The following is a 20,737-nucleotide window of genomic DNA, read 5'->3' on the forward strand; positions in this document are numbered from 1 at the left end:
CAAGCAAGCAATCAAGCACACGGTCAAACTGACCAACTGTCCCAGCAGCAGACACTCAGATACTCACCAACACAGCCCCCCTAATGCAGCACTTAGCGTACCTCCTCTCGGACAGCTCCCAGGCAAACTCCCGCTGTTAGCCTCTGCTGTTCGCCGCTCGATGACCAAAGCTATGGAGAATATCCATGCACCGAACCTGCTGCAGGACTTCCACCATATTCACTTTGAGCAGACAGGCCCAAGGGTTTCTAGAAAGCATAGGGTTGCCAACTTTCTATTAGCACAAAACTGAACACCTTTGCCCCACCTCCTGCTCTTCCCCTTCCCTGAGGCCCCGCCCCCATTCACTCCATCCCCCCTCTCTCTAGTGCTCTCTCCCACCCTCAGTCACTCGCTCATTTCACTGGGCTGGGACAAGGGGTTGGGGAGCGAGAGGGGGTGAGGGTTGTGGCTGGGGGTGTGGGCTCCAGGATGGGACCAGAAATGAGGGGCTCAGGGTGTGGGAGGGGGCTCTGGGCTGGTGCAGGGGGTTGGGGTGTGGGTGGGGGTGCAGGCTCTGGCTAGGGGAGTGGGCTCTGGGATGGGGCTGGGATGAGAGATTTGAGGTGTAGGAGGGGGCTCCGGGCTGGGGGGTGGGGCTGAAGGATGCAGAGTGTGAAAGGGGGCTCTAGGCTGAGGAAGGGGTTTGGGGTGTGGGAGGGGGTACGGGCTCTGGGCTTGCAGTGCGGGCTCTGGATGGGGCAATAAATGAGGGGTTCGGGGTGCAGGAAGAGGTTCCATGCTGGCGCAGGGGTTTGGGGTGCAGGAGGGAGTGAGGGCTTCAGCTGGTGGTGCAGACTCGGGGATGGGGCCGGGGATGAGAGGTTTGGGGTGCATGAGAGGGGTCTGGGCTGGGGCTGAGGGGTTCAGAGTGCAGGAGGGGGTGCGGGCTCTGGGAGGAAGTTTGGTGCAGGAGGGGGCTCAGGACTGAGGCAAAAGTTTGGGGTGCAGGAGTGGTGCGGGCTCCGGGAGTGAGTTTGGCTGTGGAAGGGGGCTCAGGGCTGGGGGTTGGGGCATGGGAGGGGTTGCGAGCTCTGGACAGCCCTTACCTTGGGCAGCTCCCAGAAGCGTCGACATGTCCCTCTGGCTCGTAGGTGAGGGGCCAGGGGGCTCTGCGCTGCCTCCATCTGCAGGTGCCGCCCCCACAGCTCCCATTGGCTGTGGCTCCCGGCCAATGGGAGCTGTGGAGTTGGTGCTTAGGGCGGCGGTGGTGCCTGGAGCCCCCCTGGCCACCCCTGTGCCTAGGAGTCAGAGTGGGGACATGCCGGCCCCTTCTGGGAGCCACACGGAGCCAGGTAGGGAGCCTGCCAGCCGCACCAACCAGACTTTTAACAGCCTGGTCAGCAGTGCTGACCAGAGCCGCCAGGGTCCCTTTTTGACCAGGTGTTCCAGTTGAAAACCGGACACCTGGGAACCCTAAGAAGGCACCACTGAGGTGGGGGTACTGTCAGGAATAAGGGCCTGCAGCTGAGCCTGGGACTAATTAGCTCAGCCTCCAGGCAGATTAATCAACAGCTGAGCTACAGCAGAACTGCCTGATTGATGGAGGGGAGCCAGCTGGCCTCTTTGAAGCTTAGCAGCAGTAGCAGGTGACTGGCTGCAACAAGCTCACATCTGCAGCTGCAATCGCTCCTGTGTCTGCCTGGGCACCCCAAACTTGCTCCTTTCCTGCTCTGGTCTGATCCAGCCCTACTCCTTGCCTGGTTCCTGACTCCAGCTCCGACCACAAGGCCTGACTGCTCATGTCCTAGCTCTGGACCCTCATTTGTAAACCTTGATGGTCTGTCATGGCCCAGTAAATAACTTGACTGCAAAGTACATCTGGCTCACTAAATATTTCTTATCCACAATATATAATATACAAATTAACCTATGAAATACTAAATAAGTACATCACGTATACCATAGCAGGGTAGGGTTGACAACTTTCTAATCGCACAAAACCGAACACCCTTGCCCCACCCCTTCCCCGAGGGATTTGGGCTCTGGGAGGGGGCTCAGGACTGAAGCATGGGGTTGGGGTGCAGGCTCTGGGAGGGAGTTAGGGTACAGGGGGAGTTCTGACCATGGACAGGGAGTTAGAGTGTGGGAGGGGGTTCAGGGTGCGGGCTCCAGTGGATCAGCACTTACATCAGGTGATTCCCAGGTGGAGTGCAGCGGGGCTAAGGCAGGCTCCCTGCCTGCCCTGGCTTTGCGTGGCTCCTGGAGGTGGCTGCTATGTCCAGCTCCTAGGCGCAGGGGCAGCTAGGTGGCTCTGCGCGGTGTGCACTGCCTGCATCCGCAGGTGCTGCCCCCACAGCTACCATTGGCTGCGGTTCCCAGCCAATGGGAGCTGCATAGCCGACACTCGGGGCGGGGCAGCACACGGAGCCTCCCTGGCCACCGCTGCGCCTACAAGCTGGACATGGCTGCTGCTTCCAGGAGCTGTGCAAAGCCAGGTTAGGCAGGGAGCCTGCCTTAGCCCCACTGCACCGCTGACTGGACTTTTAATGGCTTGGTCAGCGGTGCTGACCGGAGCTGCCAGGGTCCCTTTTTGACTGGACATTCAAGTAAAAAACTGGATGCCTGGCAATCCTACAGCAGGGGCTCCTGCAGCTCCTGTCCCACAGGCTTGACTCCACTCCCTGGTCCAGGTGTTACAACCTCCAGGGTCACACCACTGGTTGGCTTTGGGTCAGGCCTCCCTCCCGCCAACAGGGGGCTGGCCGTGCATGTGTGAATGGTATTGTGACCAGGGTCACAACATTCCTCACTCAAGTTTGGCCCAGCCAGACCCCCAACATCATGATGGAGGGGCAGCTGGACCAAAGTGAGTGATGCTGAGACTCCATGCACTGCTCACAATACCTGGTGTGGGGAGCTGAGCCCAACCAGTCCCATGGGAGTAGAGCAGCAGGAGCCACTGTGGCAGGATGAGTGCAAGTTGGGTTCTTCAAACCTTCCCCATGGACCCCTCACCCCCATGGGGGAAGAACATGCCACCCTCTTTGCCTCACCTCCTCACAGATCTCCCATGCAACTCTGACCCATTCTGGCAACCCAAATCTGGATTGAGAAACCCTGATCTATAGCATCTCTCTCTCCCCAATGGTCTTGCATTTCACACAATCAGTATTTATGCTCCGTTACTTTTAGTGAGTACAACAGTTGTTTCAAATCATTCAGATTTGTACCTTCCTGTTTCATGATTTCAAACAGACAGACTAACAGAAAAATCTGTTGACCCCCTACCTGTGTCCAGTACTTCAGAACATAAGAACAGCCATACTGGGTCAGACCAATGGTCCATCTAGCCCAGCATCCTGTTTTACAACACTGGCCTATATCAGATGCTTCAGAGAGCATGAACAGAATAGGGCAATTATCGAGTGATCCATCTCCTGTCATCCAGTCCCACCTTCTGGCAGCTAGTGGTTTAGGGACACCCAGAGCATGAAGTTACATCCCTGACAATCTTGGCTAATAGCTATTAGAATCATAGAAATATAGGACTGGAAGGGACCTTGATAGGTCATCTAGTCCAGTCCCCTGCACTGAGGCCAGACTAAGTATTATCTACACCATCTTTGATTGGTGTTTGTCTAACCTGTTCTTAAAAAACCATCAATGACAGAGATCCCATAGCCTCCCTAGGTAACTTGTTCCAGTGCTTAATTATCCTTACAGTTAGGAATTCATTCCTAATGTCTAATCTAAATCTCCCTTGCTGCAATATAAACCCATTACTTCTTGCCATGTCCTCAGTGGTTAAGGAAAACAATTTATCACCCTGCTCTTTATACTAACCTTTTACATACTTGAAAACTATGTCCCCACTCAGGCTTGGTCTACACTACCCCCCTAATTCGAACTAAGGTACGCAACTTCAGCTACGTGAATAACGTAGCTGAAGTTCGAAGTACCTTAGTTCGAATTAGTTCGAACTTACCTTGGTCCACACTCGGCAGGCAGGCTCCCCCGTCGACTCCGCGGTACTCCTCTCGGCGAGCTGGAGTACCGCAGTCGACGGCGAGCACTTCCGGGTTCGACTTATCACGTCCAGACTAGACGCGATAAGTCGAACCCAGAAGTTCGATTTCCAGCCGTCGAACTACCGGGTAAGTGTAGCCAAGGCCTCAGTCTTCTCTTCCCAAGACTAAACAAGCCCAATTTTTTTCATTCTTTCCTCATTTTCTAGACCTTTAATCATTTTAGATTAGCTTTCCTCTGTACTTTCTCCAGTTTGTCCACATCTTTCCTGAAATTGGTGCCCAACATTGGATACAGTACTTCAGTTGAGCCTTATAGTGCTGAGTAGAGTGGAAGAATTACTTGTCATGTCTTGTTTTCAACATTTCTGCGAATGCAGAATGTTGCTCATGGTTTTTGCAGCAATATAACATTGTTGGCTCATATTTAGTTTGTGATCCACTATACCCCCTGATCCATGTAGGCAGTACTCCTTCATAGACAGTCATTTCCCATTTTGTATTTGTGCAATTGATAAGTCCTTCTTAAGTGCAGCACGTTGCATTTGTCCTTATTGAATTTCATCCTCTTTATTTCAAACCATTTTTGCAGTTTGTCAAGATCATTTTGAGTTCTAATCCTGTCCTCCAAAGCACTTGCAATCCCTTCCAGCTTGGTACCATCTGCAAACTTTTTCAGTGTACTCTCTGTGCCATTATCCAAGTAATTTATGAAGATATAGAACAGAACTGGATGTAGGACAGATCAATGCAGGACCTCACTCAATATGCCCTTCCAGCTTAACTGTGAATCATTGATAACTACTCATTGAGTATAGTTTTCCAACCAGTTGTGCACCCATCTTACAGTAGGTTCACTGAGGCTGTATTTCCCTAGTTTGCTTATGAGAAGGTCCTGTGAGACGGTATGAAAAGCCTTACTGAACTCGAGAAATATGATTACAAAATGGTGCTAATATTTCTTATACAATATTGGAATTGCAAGAGCTACTTAAAGAGCAATCACATAATCTGAATGTATTTGTTAATGACTTAGGCCTAGACTATCCCCCACTAGCTCCACACAAGAAGGGTCTCCTTTGCACATGGGAGCTCCTGCCCCTTCCCCCGGATGGGGGCTCAGCCACCACATCAGCAGATGCTAGAGAAAGGGATGGAGACTCAGTGTGCAGAAAGGGGCAGGAATGGGTGGGTCTGTCACAGGGCCAGGAGAATACATATTGTCCTCTCTCAAGCACTGTGGAAATTAATCAGAAAAAATAATGCATCCTGGGAGCGCTGGGGTTTGCCATGGCCAGGGAAAGGCCATGGTAACATGGCTGCAATGGAGCTGTGCTGCCAGGTTGTTGTGGGGGCCATATAGGAGCAGAACCAGTACAGGGGCAAAGGGACTCATGCAGATGGTTCTGGCCTCCTGTGGTTTCTCTGGGACTTCTACAGATCCTGAGGGTCTCACCCACATTTGAGAAGAGTCCTTTAGCCTTTGCTGCTGGGACCAAATCCTGAGCTCCCAATACGATGAGCTAAGGGAATTCTGTGAGGTCCTCTTTGTGGGAAGGATGTTCTGGGGCTGACTTTTAAAAGCACGCATACCAAGCTAATTTTAGAAAAATACTTCCCTGAAATGATCCCCATTGCACTATTAAATCAGTTTGGACTATATGCATATTTTTGCATAAAATCTCAAAAAAAGTAAAAAATAAGGTTTACTTTTTAACTAGAAGTCTGTTCAAAGATCACCCCTCTTTGTATTGGCATCCATGTAAGTATGTGTATTCCTGTTATAGTTTAACAAAAAGCCTTTGGGTGAGGTGCAGTTTTACAGATATTCCGCTTAAAGTAATCAGATATAAGCACTGTCATGTGTGTCATTTAGCTTCTGCCAGTGAGTTCACTCCCAGTTCCAGATAGGAGAATGGTGGGAAGTTCAATCCTGTATCAGGGGCAGAGCTATTATCCAAAGGGAACATCACTGTCTAGTGCTAGAGGGGGGGATAAGATATGAACATTCTTTTCCAATGAACATAACTGCAGGATAACTAGTTTTAGTTCAAATGTTTTAATTGTGATATACAATCTCATTAGCCCACAAGAATGCCCGCAGGTTTTTTCTGTCCTACAGCTATGCAGCATTCATTCCTCTGAAAACAAAAGTACAATAAAATTCATCTGCAGATGTTCTAGCGGGATGGCATAGTGCAGTGAAAATGTACTGCAGCTTTAGAATCCATGGGGCCACACCCTCAGCTGATCTAGATTGACATAGTTCCATAGAAGTCAATGGCATGATGCTGGTTCACATGGATCTGACCCAAAAGGTATTCAGATATTGCAGCAGCATCAGGCCATCTGCCACTAATGGACAACGTCTTATAAATTGTGTCTTAAGCCTCCAAAACATTTCCATGTGAAAGTCATGCTAATCAGCTGTTTTGCACTATTCCTGAATGGCTCTAGCAAAACGCGAGGAATCCAGATTAATTCACTACGCACCCAATTGTAGATTATTCCATGTTTACTTTCTGACAGTGAAATTTATCTCAGTGGAGAAGAAGGCCTGCCCGCAGTGCCCTCTGGAACGCTTGAGCACCCTTAAGCCAGTGGCTCTCAAACTTATTTGATTGCCCCCCCCCCCCCTTCTTTGTGTCCGTAGTAGTTTACGCCCCACCCCCACCATACAAGTACATATACTGCTTTATGCTGCAGCGGTGCTTCACTTGAATCATTTTTGGCTTCTTTGTTTTCACTTGAGTTGTTTTTTTTTTCCCTGCTGCATGAATGAGCCAACCATCCATTGTAATAAGAGCTAAAGCAAAATCGCGATTTATGGTCCACGCTTACAATTAAATGTGCAACACCGTATTGTAGAAAATGGATTATACGTACAGATGGCAACTACTTTGTATAATGCTATGCAAACTTAACAGAAATCTGTCAAAATGCACAGTGCCCTCTGAGGACCTGATATGCCTGGAGGAATCATCTTTGCTTGTTATTCATAGCCGTGGGGAAAATGTGCACCGTAAGTTGTTTTTTCCCCCCTAAAGCTTCTCATGACCCCCCACCAATACATTCCATGCCCCCTTGGGGGACCGCCCTCCAGTTTGAGAACCTCTGCCTTAAGCCCTGCATTAAAGGCTAAAGTGATGAACAGGGCCTTCTGCAAAGGGGTGAATTTCAGCCATAGGTCATGAAAAACACACCAAAGAGATTTCTGGCTCATATTTTTGCTGTGTTTTCTGTAAATATTTGGTGACTGACATAAAAAGGGTTTTAATTGTTGGGTGTGTGCGAATGGCAGTGAACAAAGTATTGGAAAAGCGAGGCGTCTGCAGCATCACACTATCCACTCTCCACTCCTTTCAGTAATTAGACTGAAGTGATATGTTGCAATATAATACAAAAGGATCACAAGACTAGGGTGCTTACACTTGTAAAGACATGTGGTTCGTGTATTGTCTTGTGGCTTGGTTTATCCTTACATTGTGTGTGCTAGAAGAAGAACACTTATGGTGTCAGTAATGAGAGACTAATTAGGATCTCTGAGTGAGGATTCCCTCTTATCTACAACTGAACCCTCAAGGGATGAGTAGTAAGGAGGTCCCTAAGATCTTGTCTACACAGGTTTATAAAAATGATTGTGCCTGCCTGAGGCTTTTGACTCCAATTGGTTTTAAAATGGAACCTGGTTAGAATGTCTGGGAGAATTCTCCAATGTAGACAAGACATATGAAGCTACATCTTTAGTCCACCTCACATGGGCAAGCAATTCCACTCTGGTCATAGTGGCATGGGCTGAAGGAAGAGTCTTTCTCTGTGGAAAACCCCAAAATTTTGGTAGATCTGGGTCCTGTATAAACTTAAGCCACTGCTGAGGTAAGGGGAAGAATCTGATCCTCTGGCTACAAGCTGAGGCTTTTAAAGTCTGTATATTAGTATGTCATTTTACAGAGAGGTTTGTCACTAGGACTAGAGATTTGCCTATTTTAAGAAAACAAGAGCCTGAATCAAATTCCACTGAAATCAATGGGAGTCTTTCCAATGATTTCCAGGGATTTTGGATCAGACCCTAAGTTAGCTAGCTCTTGGGCTTTCAAACCAGACCCATCTCAAATTTTTTTTAAAGCGTTTGGTTTATAACCCTTGTGCTTTTTTCTTTTTTCGCAAACTACTGAAATTCTTCCAACTGTTATCAAGCAAGTAGAGAAAGCACTTCACTGACTCATTACATTTTGAGACAGTTTGGCTCTTCAGTTTCCTGTGAGCAAGTTAGCAACAGGATAGTGTAAAGCAGTGCCTAAAGACTCTCACTTCCTCATTCAGTTCTTTTTAAAGCTAAGCTGTGTTTTGATATCAGTCAGAACCCCAGTAATAAATGAAGAAACCAGCGAACTTTACTTTTCACTGTACACTGTGATCAGCTTTTTGAGCAAAGTATTTGGCATGCTGGACCAGCATGCATAGCAGAATAAAAGCCCGTTCATGGGATTTAGTGTAATTGGAAGTCAAGTCACAGTAACATGGGAATGATAGCGCTATTCCTAAGAAGCCTGTAATGAGAATGGAATGCACCCTGTTTCTGCCTGCCACTTGGAAAAATGTAGAGATTCATTAGGGAACATGAAAAGAGAGAAGAAAAGGAAATCCCAGAGTTTTTCCCATCAAAATCTTAATATACTCTATGTAGAATCAAAGCTGAAGCAGTGTCAGTGTGTGAATTCTTCTACCTCTTGCATGTGACTACAAAAAGGGATGATCCTTTTATCAATCACACACTGACCCACTTCTGAAATGGGCTGCCAAAGCACTGACTCCTTTTAACTTTGTGCCCAGTATCAGCCCTGTTAGTCCACAAAAGAGTCTCCCTGCTGCCCCAGCGCCCTCCATTCCCCAAAGGGGGATTCATCTCCTGGGGGTGGACGCAAGCAGTGTTTCCATCATTGGCCTCCCTCAGTGTTTTTGGCAAGGAAGGGGAAGTTTAAATGGCCTCCTTGGGATCCCAACCAGAAGGGATGTGCCATAACCACAATGCCTCCCTGGCCAGCACTGCCAATTGTTTGGTCTTTGGTGGCCTTGTACCGGTACCCCATTAAGAAGGGAGTTTGGGGCCACCTTTTCTCACTGCCGCCTATATTCCCCCTGCCTCCCAACAAACTGTTTCTACTTCCACCATGTTCTAAGCCAGCAGAACCCAGCACTGACTGTGGGTGAATCAGGCCCTGTGCGTCCACAGCTAACCATTTAAACAATGCTCTCTTCCAAGGCATATAAGAATGTAGGCTCCCTGTTCATTCTGAGTGTAAGAGTTGATTAGGCATTTCATTTCCCAAACCATAGTAGTTTGAAAATCACATCAATTATTTTTCATGTGCAGCTGATTTTTATCCACAAACTATAGCTCTAAGTATTTTTTCCTCTTTACCACACATTTTGGACAAGCTGGAATGAAGGGGAACCAGCTAATCTGCACATGGATCGGGGGGAGAAGAGAAAGGTGTTGGTGGGGAGTAAACATGACTTGCAATAGAATCCACAATTTACTCACTAGATTATTGCAGTCACCATTTTCTTTGGTGTCAAGTATCAGAGGGGTAGCCGTGTTAGTCTCCCAATACTTCTGTTAGTCTTAAAGGTGCCACAGGACCCTCTGTTGCTTTTTACATTTTCTTTGGATCTCAGGTAACCTTTGCTCCTGCTGGCTCCCTTGCTTTTCTGCATTATTGACCTCTAAATATCAAAAAGATTATGAAATTTAGGTGCCAAAACAACCTATGACAGTGAAACATTTTAATTTAATTGTCTGGTCCCTAGTACTTACAGTAAGTCATTACTGAGCACGGGAAACTTGCACAAATACAGACAGATATCATCTTCCTTTCCAAATGCAAACGGATGGATATCATCCTCGTTATCTCCACACCGATTTATACCTGCCTCTGGAGATTTCCATTACTTGCATCTGAAGAAGTGAGGTTCTTACCCACGAAAGCTTATGCTCCCAATACTTCTGTTAGTCTCAAAGGTGCCACAGGACCCTCTGTTGCTGGTTACCATCCAGTTCAACTTCCAGCCAGAAGAGGGCTCACTAACAAGCACAAGAAAGTACTACAGTAACTCCTCACTTAACGTCCCCCCCCCCCGCCCCCTTAACGTTGTTTCGAAGTTATGTCGCTGCTCCATTAAGGAACATACTCAGTTAAAGTTGTGCAATGCTCCCTTATAACATAGTTTGGCTGACTTTACAAGGGAGCATTGCACAAGTTCCTCTTCTCTGCCTCCTCCCCCTCCCAGCACTTCCCAGCTTAGGACTTTCTGGGAGGGCGGGAGGGAGGGAGCGGGGAAGCTGTCCCTCCTCCCTGGCAGGCAGGGCCACCCGGAATGCAGGAGCTTTAGGGGTTGCAGGGCCCTGGGCTAAGGGGGGCCCCGGGGCCCTGGCCTACAGCTCTAAAGTCCCTTTCAGAATGCGGCCCTGCAAGCACGGGCTGGAGGACTCAGGAGGAGCAGGGGCAGCTGTACAGCCAGCGGCCAGAGAGAAGCAGCACTTTCCCCTTCAAAGCTGGCTGGAGAGAAGTGGCGCTTTGAAGGGGAAAGTGCCGCTTGTCTCCGGCTGCTGGCTGCGTGGCTGCCCTTGCTCCTCCTGAGTCCTCCAGCCCGTGCTCGCAGGGCCGCATTCTGAAAGGGACTTTAGAGCTGTAGGCCAGGGCCCCGGGGCCCCCTTAGCCCAGGGCCCTGCAGGCCCTAAAGCCCCTGCGTTCTGGGTGGCCCTGCTTACCGGGGGGAGAGGGCAGCTCCCAGAATCACGGCTCTCAGAATCGCAGCTCCCAGAATTGCAGCCATGGGGGCAGTGCCACGCTGCACAGAGCCACCTGCACACGCCCTGCACCAAACAGGAGCTGCCCCAGGTAAGTGCTCTGTACCTCCTGCCTGCCCCAGCCCTGAGCCTCCTCCCGCATCCCCACCCCGAGTGCCCTCCTGCACCCTAACTCCCTCCCAGACCCTGCACCCCAGCCCTGAGCCCCAGGGGTAAGCCAGGGGCACCTCCCCACCACAGTACAGTACATAATGCCTTTTGTCTGGCCCCAAAAAATTTCCTTGGAACCTAACCCCCCGCATTTATATTAAATCTTATGGGAAAATTGGATTTGTTTAAGTGAAATGATGTTAAAGTTGCATTTTTCAGGGACATAACTACAATGTTAAGTGAGGAGTTACTGTATTTGAGGACAGAGGAGACCTGGCTCAGGGGAGAGCTGGGAGCAGCCTTAGAGCCAGAGTAGCAGGCCAGAAACAGGAGCTTGGGAGCTGGCTATGCAGGGAAGGCTGGATAGCAGACAGCTTGGGAGCGTGCAGGGATCCAGAGGATCTTACTTCATTCATAGCCTGCAGCCTGAGAGCTGGAAGTGGAAGGCTTGAGAGCTGGATAGAGACACACTGTGTTGCTGACAGGAGGCCAGGAGTAGTCTCACCAGGAGGACAAAGGGCTGCAGTACGCAGGCAAGAGGACTGTGTGGAGGGGTTACTCTGGGATGTCATTCCCCTGTACTGGGCTGCCATCTGTAACTAAATAATTGCATCTTTGATCTCAGGCAGCCTTAATTAAGGAATCCCCAGTTATTTCTTGGGAATCTGGGAGCATTTATGGGAAACCACCCAAGAGCAAGACAATCTGAAGGGCCTCGGGCTTGGAACACCTACAGTGCTTCCCTCCAGTCATGTGGTATACCCAGCATGATGAACATGTCCATGATATACTACTGAGCTGGGAAATCTTTCTGCGGGTACTACTGCTTTATGTGAATCATGAAAAAGCCCCCCACGCGTACACTAAACTGCAAAGTCTTTATCAAAATCCTCTGAAGTTACAGTAGAACCTCAGAGTTACAAACACCTCGGGAGTGTCCGTAACTCTGAACAAAATTTTCCTGGGTCCCAGTCTTTTCTTTGTCTTCTATGTCTCTCCCCAGATCCCCCATATATTTCCCTCCCACCATGTTCTGTTTATTTTTCCTCATTGTCTAGCTCCCCAACTGCTCTCTCTCGCCCTCTGTATCCCCAGGCTGGCAACAATTCTTTCCCTGCCTTTGGGGAGAAGGGATAGCTCAGTGGTTTGAACATTAGTCTCCTAAACCCATGGTTGTGAGTTCAATCCTTGAGGGGGCCACTTAGGGATCTGGAGAAAAAATCAGTACTTGGTCCTGCTAGTGAAGGCAGGGGGCTGGACTCAATGACATTTTGGGGTTCCTTCCAGTTCTATGAGAGAATATAATATATGGAGATATACCTATTTCTCTCTTTTCCTTCCCAGGGTTCCCCCCTCCACATTTCTTTTGCCAAATTATGTTAGGAGATTGTGTGGGAGAAATTATTGCCAAAGAGTACAAGACAATTAAGTAATAAGGGAGACATTTTAAAGCATGACAGACTATACTTTTCTGGGCAATTATTACATATCTCATTTTGTGGTATAAGGCACGAGTCCAAAAGTCAAATCATTTTAGGTTCACAAGAAAAGAGAACACTATTCCCCCCCGCCCCCCTCCTTTTTTTTTTTTAAAAGGAATTTATATCTAGTGAAAAGTGCCCTGTGACAGCCCTGAAATCCTCTATCCTCACAACTGGGACAGCTGTGATAGTGGTAGCACAAGTATCCCATACAGTGTCTCACCCTCAAGTCACTTCTGCAAGGACCACTTCCAAGGACAAGAGGGTAGTTTAGGCCCCCATCCCATAAAGAGTTACGCTCATGCTTAACTTTAGGAACTGTGAGGAGTCCCATTGAAGCCAATGGACCTATCACTGTGGGCTAAAGATAAGCACATGCATAAGTATTACTGAAGCCTAAGACTTCATACCCAGTTTAGCGCAAACTGCTGAGCCAATTAGTGTACTTAAAAGCTCTATCATAAAATATAACAAAAATTGACAGCATGTGGAAATAATAAGAGCACAAGAATGGCCATACTGGGTCAGACCAAAGGTCCAGCTAGCCCAGGATCCTGTTGTCCAACAGTGGCCAATGCCACGTGCCCCAGAGGGAATGAACAGAACAGATAATCATCACATGATCTATCTCCTGTCACTCATTTCCAGCTTCTGGCAAACAGAGGCTAGGGACACTATCCCTGCTCATCCTGGCTAATAGCCATTGATGGACCTATCCTCCATGAATTTATCCAGTTCTTTTTTGAACCCTGTTATTGTCTTGGCCTTCACAGCATCCTCTGGCAAAGAGTTCCACAGGTTGACTGCGTTGCGTGAAAAAACACTTCCTTTTGTTTTAAACCTGCTGCCTATTAATTTCTTTGGGTGACCCCTAGTTGTGTTATGAGAAGGAGTAAATAACACTTCCTTATTCACTTTCTCCAAATCAGTCATGATTTTATAGACCTCTGTCATATCCCCGCCTTAGTCGTCTCTTTTCCAAGCTGAAAAGTCCCAGTCTTTTTAATCTCTCCTCCTACAAAAGCTGTTCCATACCCCTAATCATTTTTGTTGCCCTTTTTGGAACCTTTTCCAATTCTAATATATCTTTTTTGAGATGGGGCGACCATATCTGCATGCAGTATTCAAGATGTAGGCATACCGTGGATTTATGTAGCGGCAATACGATATTTTCTGTCTTATTATCCATCCCTTTCTTAATGATTCCCCAACATTCTGTTCACTTTTTTGACTGCTGCTGCACTTTGAGAGGATGTTTTCAAAGCATTATCCACAATGATTCCACGATCTCTTTCTTTGAGTGGTAACAGTTAATTTAGACCCCATCATTTTATATGTATAGCTGGGATTGTGTTTTACAATGGGCATTACTTTGCCTTTATCAACATTGAATTTCAGCTGCCATTTTGTTATCCTGTCACCCCGTTTTGTGAGATCCTTTTGTAGCTTGGGACTTAACTACACCTCTACCTCGATATAATGCTGTCCTTGGGAGCCAAAAAAATCGCGTTATAGGTGAAACAGTATTATATCGAACTTGCTTTGATCCACCAGAGTGCACAGCCCCTCCCCCGCAGAGCACTGCTTTACCGCATCATATCCGAATTCGTGTTATATAGGGTCGCGTTATAACGGGGTAGAGGTGTATCTTGAGTAGTTTTGTATCATCATCTGCAAATTTTGCCACGTCACTGTTTACCGCTTTTTCCAGGACATTTATGAATATGTTGAATAGCACTGGTCCCCATACAGACCCTTGAGGGGACATCACTATTTATCTCTCTCCATTCTGAAAACTGACCATTTATTCCTACCCTTTATTTCCTATCTTTTAACCAGTTACCAGTCACTGAGAGGACCTTCCCTCTTATTCCATTGGTGAGGGAACTTGTCAAAGGCTTTCTGAAGTACACTATATCCACTGGATCCCCCTTGTCCACATTCTTGTTGACCCCCTCAAAGAATTCTAGTAGATTGTAAAGGGAAATCATGCCTCATCAAAAACCATGTTGACTCTTGCCCAACAAATTATTTTTATCTATGTGTCTGACAATTTTATTCTTTACTATAGTTTCAACCAATTTGTCCGGTACTGAAGTCAGGCTTACCGGCCTGCAATTGCTGGGATCATCTCTGGGGCCCTTTTAAAAATTTGTGCCACATTAGCTATCCTTCAGCCATTTGTTACAGAAGCAGATTTAAATGATAGGTTACAAACTACAGTAGTTAGTAGTTCTGCAATTTCACATTTGAGTACCTTCAGAACTCTTGGGTGAATGCCATCTGATCTGGTGACTTATTACTGCTTAGTTTATCAATTTGTTCTAAAACCTCCTCTAAGGACACCTCAATCTGGGACAGTTCCTCAGATTTGTCATCTAAAAAGAATGGTTCAGGTTTGGGAATCTCCCTCACATCCTCAGCCGTGAAGACTGATGCAAAGAATTCATTTAGTTTCTCTGCAATGGCCTCATCGTCCTTGAGCATCTTGATCATCCAGTGGCCCCACAGGTTGTTTAGCAGGCTTCCTGCTTCTGATGAACTTACTTTATGAGTCTTTGGCTAGCCGCTCTTCAAATTCTTTTTTGGCCTTCCTAATGATATTTTTATATTTCATTTGCCAGAGTTTATGCCCCTTTCTATTTTCTTCCCTAGGATTTAACTTCTATTTTTTAAAGGATGACTTTGTCTCTCACTGCTTTTTTTACTTTGTTGGTTAGCCACGGTGGCACTTTTTTGGTTCTCTGTTTTTTAATTTGGGGTATACATTTAAGTTGAGACTTTATTATGGAGTCTTAAACATTTCCATGCAGCTTGCAAGGATTTCACTTTTAGCACTATACCTTTTAATTTCTATTTAACTAACTTCCACATTTTTGTGTAGTACCCCTTTCTGAAATTAAATGCTACAGGATTGGGCTGCTGTAGTGTTTTCCCTGCCACAGGGATATTAAATGTAATTATATTATGGCAGTTTTTCAAAGAGACATTATTAAGGGCACAAGAGCAAACTATCCCACTGCGTAGGAAAGATAGGAAATATGGCAAGAGACCACCCTGACTTAACCAAGAGATCTTCAATGATCTAAAAAATCAGAAGAGTCCTACAAAAAGTGGAAACTAGGTCAAATTACAAGGGATGAATATAAACAAACACCACAAGTATGCAGGGACAAAATTAGAAAGGCCAAGGCACAAAAAAAGAGATCAAACTAGCTAGAGACATAAAGAGTAACAAGAAAACATTCTACAAATACATTAGAAGCAAGAGGAAGACCAAGGACAGGGTAGGCCCGTTACTCAATGGTGGGGGGGAGGGGGGAAATAATAACAGAAAATGTGGAAATGGCAGAGGTGCTTCATGATTTCTTTGTTTCGGTTTTCATCAAGAAGGTTGGTAGTGATTGGACATCTAACATAGTTAATACAGAGAAAATGAGGTAGAATCAAAAGCTAAAATAGGGAAAGAACAAGTTAAAAAATACTTAGACAAGTTAGAGGTCCTCAAGTCACCAGGGCCTGATGAAATGCATCCTAGAATACTCAAGAAGCAGACTGAGGAGATATCTGAGCCATCAATGATTATCTTTGAAGAGTCATGGAAGACAGGAGAGATTCCAGAAGACTGGAAAAGGGCAAATATAGTGCCAATCTATAAAAAGGGAAATAAGGACAACCTGGGGAATTACAGACCAGTCAGCTTAACTTCTGTACTCAGAGAGATAATGCAGCAAATAATTAAGCAATCAAACATCTAGAAGATATGGTGATAAGTAACAATCAGCATGGATTTGTCAAAAACAGATAGTGTCAAACCAACCTGATAGCTTTCTTTGACAGGGTAACAAGTCTTGTGGATAGGGGGAAAGCAGTATAGGTGGTATATTTTGACTTTACTAAAGCTTTTGATACTGTCTCGCATGACCTTCTCATAAACAAACTAGGGAAATGCAACCTAGATAGAGCTACTAAGGTGGGTGCATAACTGGTTGGAAATCCATTCCCAGAGTAGTTATCAGTGGTTCACAGTCATGCTGGAAGGGCATAACAAGTGGGGTCCCGCAGGGATCAGTTTATACAGCATTATTCATGTATTTATGTTTTAATATGCATGCTCTGATTTATGTCTATGTGATATCTTGTATTATTTACCTGGGAAATGGTAATGTTAAAAATCACCATCTTGAATGGTGGCTAGTAGCTGTTTGGCAGCCATGTTGACTACCCTTCTCTTTGGAACTTTGGCGCCCTACGTTTGAGTTTAGTGCTCTTCTGTGGAAAGGCGGGAAAAGGACTGGTCAGGTGGTCACTAATCTGCCTAGAAACTAGAGGATATAAAAGCCCCACACACAAGCTCTAGGGTACTGTCCTCCCTAGCGGCAGCCCACACCCGCATAGTCGGATCAAGTACCACCAGAAGATCTGAGAGAAACCACCACAGCTACTTACCTGAGAAGTGATCCTGATCCTGGTTCAGCAATCAAAGGTCTGAGATCCTCCTGCGCCACCTGTCATCCCCAAGCACAGTGGTAGGTTCAGATCCAACATCTCCAGGCCGAGGCAGACGATCAGACGAACTTTGATCTGTAAAGTATAAATACCTTTGTCTGTCATTTGTAGAGGGAGAGGGATCTGGGCTTCATGCCCATGCAAGTCACTGAGATATTTTGCCCATATACTTACCTAATGTTAAATAAAGCACCTTTTTAAGTTTACCTTTTCTTGTCCCTTATCTTTATTTGCACTGAGATCAATTAGGTGATAGATCCTAATTCAGGGACAGCCGTACCTGTGACTTCTTAGCAGGGGTCCATAACATCCTTAATTTCTTCCCCCACATTGATACATTGTAACAAGTTCTGGGTCCAGTTCTGTTCAATATCTTCATCAATGATTTAGATAATGGCAGAGAGAGTACACTTCTAAAATTTGCGGATGATACCAAGCTGGGAGGGATTGCAAGTACTTTGGAGGATAGGATTAAAATTCAGAATGATTTGGACAAACTGGAAAAATGGTATGAAGTAAACAGAATCAAATTCAATAAGGACAAATGCAAAGTACTCCACTTAGGAAGGAGCAATCAGTTGCACACATACAAAATGGGAAATGACTCCCTAGGAGTACTGCAGAAAGGGATCTGGGAGTCATACTGGATCACAAGCTAAATATGAGTGAACAGTGTAACGCTGTTGCAAAAAAAAAAAAAAAAAAGTGAACATCATTCTGGGATGTATTAGCAGGAGTGTTGTAAGCAAGACACAAGAAGTAATTCTTCCGCTCTATTCCGCGCTGATTAGGTCTCAGCTGGAGTATTGTGTCCAGTTCTGAGCGCCATATTTCAGGAAAGATGTGGACAAATTGGAGAAAGTCCAGAGAAGAGCAACAAAAAAAATGATTAAAGGTTTAGAAAACATGACCACATGGTATATTTCAATCAAGCAGCAAGCACACCATGAACACACATGCTACAGACAACAAACTTACCCCAAGGGTCACGTAATCATTCCTCCTTCACCTGGAGAACTCCCTCACAAAACTCCCCTATTAGCCACTCCTGTTCGCAAGAGAATTCCACACACAATTTTCCTTCCTGGGAGAAAGAATGAACTACACCTCTATCCCGATATAACGTGACCCGGTATAACACGAATTCGGATATAACGTGGTAAAGCAGCGCTCCGGCGGATCAAATCAAGTTTGATATAACACGGTTTCACCTATAACGCGGTACAATTTTTTGGCTCCCGAGGACAGCATTATATCGGGGTAGAGGTGTATATAAGACAGATGCTAGTCTTATCAATTAATGCACTTTGAGAAGGCCCTCACATACTGTAGTGAAGGGCACAGTATGAGACCTTGAGTTAAATACAAATAGACCCATGCATTTATTGGCATGAATTGTTGAGAGCTGCCCAGAAAGCTCTAATTGTTTCTGGTGTTGTAAAGCCATTTGTAATACAAGTGAATTATAGGCATAAAAGAATGTACACACCTGAAGGGCAGAATTATTTTAAGGACACTGGGTTGGATTCTCCTTTCAACAGTTTTACATGGTTGTTGCTCCACAGATTTTAATGAAGTCATTCCTGCTTTACCTCAGAGTGGGTGAGACAAATCAAGTCCAAAGTGTATGTGCTAGCAACACAGGACTAGAGGAGGCCAATTGTTGGTGTATCATGTTACACAGAAGCCACTACTCTAAAGACCATACCTGGGGTGGGGCAGATGAAGTCAGGGACACCTAATCTGAAAGTGGGGAACATATTTTACAAACTGTTCTCTGTATCAACAATGTTTATCAATCCTGATAATCTGCCAGTTGAGATAGAATAGCTCCTCAGTGAAGAGGTGGAAAAGCTTTTAGGCTTTGAAACTAAGGTCTGGTCTACACTACAGACCTGTATTAGTATAACTATGTCATTCAGGAGGATGAAAAATCCACACCTCTGAACAATATAGTTACACCAACCTAACCTGCCCCATGTAGACAGCATTATGTCAGCAGGAGAGTTTCTCCCGCTGACATATCTACCGCCTGTTAGGGAGGTGGATTAAGTAAGGCGAAAGAGCTCTCCTGTCGGCTTGGCTTAGAGCAGTGGTTCCCAAACTTTAACAGTCTGTGAACCCCTTTCACTAACACGTCAAGTCTGGTGAACCCCCTCTTAAAAATGAATATTTCCAGGGTTTTTCTCCTTTATTTGAGTATAAATTATAAAAGCAGTGATCTTGGAAATATAAAATTTGTTTTTATGACATGCTTATTACACACTATTTATTATTAATTATTATCATTACAGTATTTTTATTACATTATGAAATTGGCAACACTCTTCCAAGATCTTACTTTCATAGCTTATATCACTTTGAATAAGCCTGTTATAAGACAAGGCTCCTATGTTTCATCAAGGAGCATCAGATGTGAAACAGCATGAAGGTATTTAAGAAGCCAACTCAGAGAGTTCCTCCTACACAAGCATTCAGGTCTTGAGCAGTCCAGGCAAACAGTGCATGTTACAACAAAGCTTAAACTTGTTCTTCATAATAATTTTAAAAACAATATTAGCAGCCTATTTAATTTTAAAAACAGCAAAAAATATTCACCTCCCTTTCCGTTTCTTATAAGGAGTCTTGAAGTTTAAATCGCATCAGTGTGATAGATATGCTTGCTTTGATCTGCTTAGCTCTTGGAAGTCCAGGGGCTCCCGGCTGCTGCCCCATACTGCCCTAGAGACACACCCTAGGGACAGCTCTGTCCGCCATTAGGGAATTTTTTCCCGAGAACCCCCTGTAACATTTCGCGAACCCCCAGGGGTTCATGAACCCCAGTTTGGGACCCATTGGCTTAGAGTGTCTTCATTAAAGTGCGGTAGCTGCGCTGATGCAGCATTTTAAGTGTAGATGTGTCCTAAGGAGGGCTCCATGGAAGGATTGTCATCCTTCAGCGGTTTAGGTCACGTTCACAGCAGCTGTCTCCATTTTTTGTCCAAATGGTTTTAAACACAGTACATGTGATTTGACAGTGGGACAGATTTTCAGAAGTAGTCACCTAAATTCTGCATGTTCAGTTTAGACATTCAGCTTCTGCTAAATATTTTGAGTTTGACAAACTGTCATACAAAAAAAGTTGTTTCAAAATTCCAATCAGCTCTCCTGATTATTCCATAATTGTCCACTTGGGGATTTGTTACACCTTTCTCCGGTACTGGCTAGAGTCAGAGACAAGATACTGGCCTAGATGGACTGGCATTCTGATTCGGCATGACAATTCTTATGTTCTTTAATAGTTCCAAGAAGGAAGGCACCAGAAAACTGAAGAGAAAGAAGTTTAACCCAGGGTTTTAGGAAGAAATTAGGAATGAGCCAGGAATTTATTAGGTTTATAAATTTGTAATCTTGGTGATATGAATGTACTTTGGATTTTGCCTAAGGGATGAGATCACAAAACACCTGGAGAGAAGTGAGCTGATTAGAAGCTAGTCAGTGTTGTGTAAGGATGAATTTAGAAATCTAGTGATATGTTTTAAGCAAAAACCACAGAAATCAGATAGGGTGAAGCAATGGATTGCTAAAAGGAGATTGACTCAGTTATAAAATAGACTAGAACACTCAAGCTGCACTCGTGGGGCATCATTTTTCAATGGATACGCAGATGGATGCAGAGTCACAGTAGTTTAAGGTAAGTTAGAAAGTTAACAAGAGGACCAATGCTGCACAATGCTGAGAGCACCCAGGACTGGATTAAAACACTGCCACTATGGACCCATTCCTAGGGTACTAACTCC

At 45.5% G+C, this 20,737-nt stretch overlaps 1 protein-coding gene across 1 annotated transcript in view; it reads right to left on the bottom strand.

The window, feature by feature from the left end:
- NTN4 (netrin 4) overlaps positions 1-16,996 on the bottom strand; it is a 151,879-nt gene extending 134,883 nt beyond the window's left edge. Inside the window, exon 1 of the mRNA XM_034773068.1 lies at positions 16,899-16,996. The gene's annotated coding sequence lies outside the window, so the exon portion shown is untranslated. The remainder of the gene's footprint in view (positions 1-16,898) is intronic.
- Positions 16,997-20,737: the final 3,741 nt, after the last annotated feature.

This window comes from Trachemys scripta, chromosome 1, assembly GCF_013100865.1.
Source record: "Trachemys scripta elegans isolate TJP31775 chromosome 1, CAS_Tse_1.0, whole genome shotgun sequence".
NCBI lineage: Eukaryota > Metazoa > Chordata > Testudines > Emydidae > Trachemys > Trachemys scripta.